Source organism: Punica granatum, chromosome 1 (genome assembly GCF_007655135.1).
Source record: "Punica granatum isolate Tunisia-2019 chromosome 1, ASM765513v2, whole genome shotgun sequence".
Lineage (NCBI taxonomy): Eukaryota > Viridiplantae > Streptophyta > Magnoliopsida > Myrtales > Lythraceae > Punica > Punica granatum.
The window spans coordinates 15,645,451-15,650,584 of NC_045127.1; the positions used below are offsets into that span (position 1 = coordinate 15,645,451).

Genomic DNA, 5,134 nt, shown 5'->3' on the forward strand with positions numbered 1-5,134 from the left:
CGTGTTATTTTGACATTTTGCTGCTTTGCAGATAGCCAAACTAGCTTGTCAATGACCGTCTCAATCTACAAACACAAATATCTTCTCACACACACAAAAGTCATAGTGTGGAATGCAAGTATAAGCTCTGCATCCGCCGATCTTGCATACATGGCCTAATTAGAATTACCAAATAACCATGCATAATGTAGCTTAATACAAAGTACAGACCCTACTTGAGCACGACAAGAGACGAATATCTGGAGACTGTCAAACCCTTGCACTGCTGGTAAAATCCGCTGGTTGGATGCTCAACTTGTGTTGAATTACAACGTCGTGGCTAGATTAATAGTGGTATCTTTGAGTTCATAGATAAATATATATATATATATATATGTATGTATGTATATTATTACAATCAAAAGTTTGAAGACTGAATCTTCCAAACCCTAAATCATCTTTCAAAGTGAAGCAAATTGACAGGCCGAAAATAGACACAGGCACAAAGAGAGAGAGGGAAAGAGTTAGAGAGAGATTGAGAGAGTGGCGGGGTGACAGACAGAGAGTGAGCACGCATAGCTTCAAGCATTACACTATTATGCAAGAAAGCACCATGTGTGCTCACTCTCTTCTGTCACCTCCCTTACCCCTTCAGTCTTATGAGAAGAAGACGACCAAGACCGACCCCTCACGTATCCGGAAGCTGGCTAATGGAAGAAGAAGATTGAGATGGGCTCTTTGGACATTCCTAAACCTTAATTTGAGTATTGTTTGTCCTCAGAAGCCCTCCCCTGACTCAAAAACCCTAATTTTACTGTTCCATTAGAATGGAACATGGGGGTATTTGATTTTGATTAATAGATAGATAGCAAACTAATCAAATGTTCTGTGCATTATCCAAACCTATGAAAGAACAAGCAGACTTGCAAACTAATCAACCAGTTTGCCTACTACCTTCCAAGAACTTCCCTCAATCTATCATTTGATATGACCTAAAAATTTTGTTTAGATGGAGGATTTGGAGAAACTATATCTGCCTGCAACATTTATTCCTCCAAATTCCTCCAAAAAAAGAACGCCTAAACATGCATAGAAACACTGATCTAACAGAACAAATATATGAGAAGCCAATACAAAACTACCTGCAGAGAGAGAGCAAATATTTGCATGGGAACGAACAAATATTTGCATAAGAACTATTTATTCCTGCACAGAACAAAGTTGCCATTGGGATTTAGGACTTGAAGCCCATCTCTTGATTATTCCTTGAATCTATCGTTCCTCATGACATAACGTTACACACCTGAAATACCACAAAAAAGTAAGATCAAACAAATGTTACGACTAATAGTCCACCAAATGTATTAACTCAGCAAATGTATCGACAATTAATAGATTTGAAAGAGAACATACATTAATTCAACTTATGCATGCTCACGGACATGTAAGCTTTGCTTATGCAGAAATACATTGAGATATATTTATGCCAAAAACAAGAGCAGGCTTAGGAAGAGCTGTAGTTTAGAGAGGGTATCACAAAACAGACGCTCAACAAACTCAAGCTGGCATACTCGATTCTTGTACTGGATCTTGTATGACATCGCAGATCTGAAATGAACAACACGTGCCGACAATGCTGTATCGGACAAAAACACAAACTTTCCCATGAATGATTTTCCCCTGAAGTTGTACTGCAAGAACAATGACCATGCATCAATTTCACCTTAAAAAATTAGAGGAAAATTTTTACGGTTAAAAGGGGGTGAATTTTTTAGTAAAAGAATGAAATAAACTAGTAAGGAACACACAGTCCAGACAATAAATACTGTCTTCGGTGATGTAACTTTTGTCATAGTAAGTACAAGTAAAAGTACAAACGACCAACTTCTAATTTGTTGTCAACTCTGCCCTCCTATAAAAAATATATATATGCATATGCATGTGTGTATCTATCTATCACAGGGACAATCTCCAAATATGCTAAACAAACAAACCAAAAGAACCCATGCCTCTTTCACACCAACAAGAATGGCCTGCAAGAGAAACTTCAAACTGACACAGAACCGAAGATCTAATTGGGATTTGGGACACGATCCAAATATTAATAGATCTGATTTACATAAATGGCTGCACAATAAGTTCAAACTCATAAAACGAACAGCTTCGAGATCATTAAAATGTAACAGAGAGAGACGGTTAAGATGTCAGATCTGATCTATTTCGTGCAAGAATTACAACAATAAGATATCTCAAGACTCAAGACACAGCAAGAACAAATAAAAATCAGCAAGAGGTTCGATGAGAATATTGGCCTCCCTCCATGGTTCCTTTTCAACTGTCAAACCCTTGCACTGCTGGTAAAATCCGCTGGTTGGATGCTTAACTTGTGTTGAATTACAACGTCGTGGCTAGATTAATAGTGGTATCTTTGAGTTCATAGATATATATATATATATATATGTATGTATGTATATTATTACAATCAAAAGTTTGAAGACTGAATCTTCCAAACCCTAAATCATCTTTCAAAGTGAAGCAAATTGACAGGCCGACAATAGACATAGGCACAAAGAGAGAGAGGGAGAGAGTTAGAGAGAGATTGAGAGAGTGGCGGGGTGACAGACAGAGAGTGAGCACGCATAGCTTCAAGCATTACACTATTATGCAAGAAAGCACCATGTGTGCTCACTCTCTTCTGTCACCTCCCTTACCCCTTCAGTCTTATGAGAAGAAGACAACCAAGACCGACCCCTCATGTATCCGGAAGCTGGCTAACGGAAGAAGAAGATTGAGATGGGCTCTTTGGACATTCCTAAACCCTAATTTGAGTATTGTTTGTCCTCAGAAGCCCTCCTCTGACTCAGAAACCCTAATTTTACTATTCCATTAGAATGGACCAGGGGTGATTTGATTTTTATTTTGATTCATGATTGATGATTTGATGGGGTTAGAGGAGAAGAAGCCCTGTTGGGGGTTTATATAGAGGGAGGAAGGGAAGATGCATTACGGATAGAATAAATAGGTATTCGATTTTGATTGGTTGTCCTAATTATTTATTGTTCCATTACGATATATCGAGAGAGAGAGAGAGAGAGAGGGGTTAGGGCACAGGGGATAAATGAATAAAAGAAGTCCAAACAACTAGCCTTGTTGGTCTTTCTTTTTGTTGGTCTCTCTCTCTGGCATATTTTGTTCTGTTCTGATCTGATCATAGTCTATCTCTTTTCCTCGATCTCTATCTTCTTTTCTGCCACTTTCGGCAACTTGGAAATGGGCAAAGATTGCATGTTTCCTCAGCAATCCATGTGGCAGTGTGGGGAGTCTTGGCTTCGTTGTCTTCAGCCCTCTCCATATGTTTATATTTGTCCTGCCAAAATTTATGGGTTATCTCTGCAAATGTTGATTGAAGTCGGGGAAAGAAGATAGAGAGATAATATCAGGCAGTTCGGCCTTGGGTTCGAGTCTTGTGAATGGAGAAAATCTATACTAAAAAAACTTTACCCTTTAGATTCAACTCAAACTAGATTAGTCTTGACCAATGAATTTCCGAATACCAGAGTACAAACAAAAAAAATCATATAAAAATGTATTTAATATAAATTCGAGTGGGGGTTGCGTATGTGTCTGTCTGCGTGTATGTTGTGGGAATCCATGCGATGGTCCAGTTCGGATTATATATTTGTTTATCGACTTTTTCGATTTCGACGATGGGATTGTATGTTCGAGGCTGTTCAGGCACTTGTCATGATCGAGAACGTACGTTCCCATCTAATGCTTCGATCCAAGATTCAGGCATTCAATTTGCTCTCCATGAGTACTCATGAGACTGGCCAGAAAGCCCTAAAAATTAAGATAATGTGCTTTTTGTTCATGAGGAAGCTAGCCGGAAGCGATAGAGTTTAATCTTGTAAGAAGAGTTTTGTAGTCAGGTAAAGCACATAGAGTTGTAATTAAACATTATTATGCATGTTAAACTATTACTTATTTTATTACATTCTAGAATCCTAGCTACTGGTACTATATCTATACATATCTTTTATTCGGTGAGTCATTTGCATCAAGAGCACTGCTGTCATCGTGTCTTTCCCATTTTTTTCTATGCATGGTTTATATAATTATATATTTATGGTAAATTATATATGTTAATTTTAAACATATATTTTTGTATATTTTACGATGCCAAGACACTGGGAATTTTTTTTATTTTTTATTGGCATTCTTTCGTCTTTGAAGATAATGGATTAACTATTAGTGCTTTATTATGTGAATTAACACGACATATGGAATTGGCTTCTTGTAATGTAAACATTTGTCAATTAGAAGATTATTGGCAAGCATTGGTCGTGGCATCATTCAGCCTGTATGGAAAAGGTTTATCATTTGGATTGGAGGGAAAGGGAGGGAAAGTTCGATACAACTTTCCCTTCCCTCCCCTCCCCTTCCCTCCATCCAAACAGAGAGTTAAATGTTAGCCTTTATAATATGAGGATTTGAAAGTTCAATATTTGTATTTGACTCAAGCTCTATGCGGCAATTCCTTACATTTGACAAGAACAACATGGAACACTTTCGGGTCAAAATTTGGTCGCTTTAAATTGAGCGCTCAAGAAGCCGGCATGGCAACTCCACATTCAATGGCTATTTATGATCTCAATTAATTAGTATAATTTTATACAACACTTTTGGAAAATTTACACTTTAAGGTCGGCATTGAAGATTTGTAGGTCTTCCTAAGTTTATAGGAAACCCATCCTTTGCCATAACTGTATGGGGAATGTAGAAGCTGATAAAGTCAGGTATGACAACATCGACGGTTGATACCAAGCACTGTGTGATGCAAATCCGAGCTGACTTAATTGAGTTAATTAGACCTTGTCGGCTCGTTAGTAAGGTGATGCCCCGCATCTGAGTAGCTAAAGGAAGGGAAATCAACCGAGACTCCGCTTAAATTAAGAACTCAGAACTGATAAAAATCGAATCCATGATCTTTTTCGATTCTTAGAATGAGGTCACCCAACCAATGGGACACGGACTCCTTTGTCCTCTGTCCACTTGATTTTGATTCATGGAGTAGAATGAGGATTCTTAATTAGAAGCAGCAATCATGTGGCATATCATATTGGTCTTCTCCTTCAATGGCTATATTCTTCTTTTG

The 5,134-nt window shown here is 37.9% G+C and overlaps 1 long non-coding RNA gene across 1 annotated transcript; it reads right to left on the reverse strand.

The window, feature by feature from the left end:
* Positions 1-245: 245 nt before the first annotated feature.
* LOC116194010 lies at positions 246-3,040 on the reverse strand. Its single transcript, XR_004154336.1, has 2 exons — positions 1,551-3,040; positions 246-1,282 (listed from the first exon to the last, which is right to left on the reverse strand). It is a non-coding gene; the product is annotated as an uncharacterized LOC116194010 (long non-coding RNA).
* Between the last annotated feature and the right edge of the window lie 2,094 nt (positions 3,041-5,134).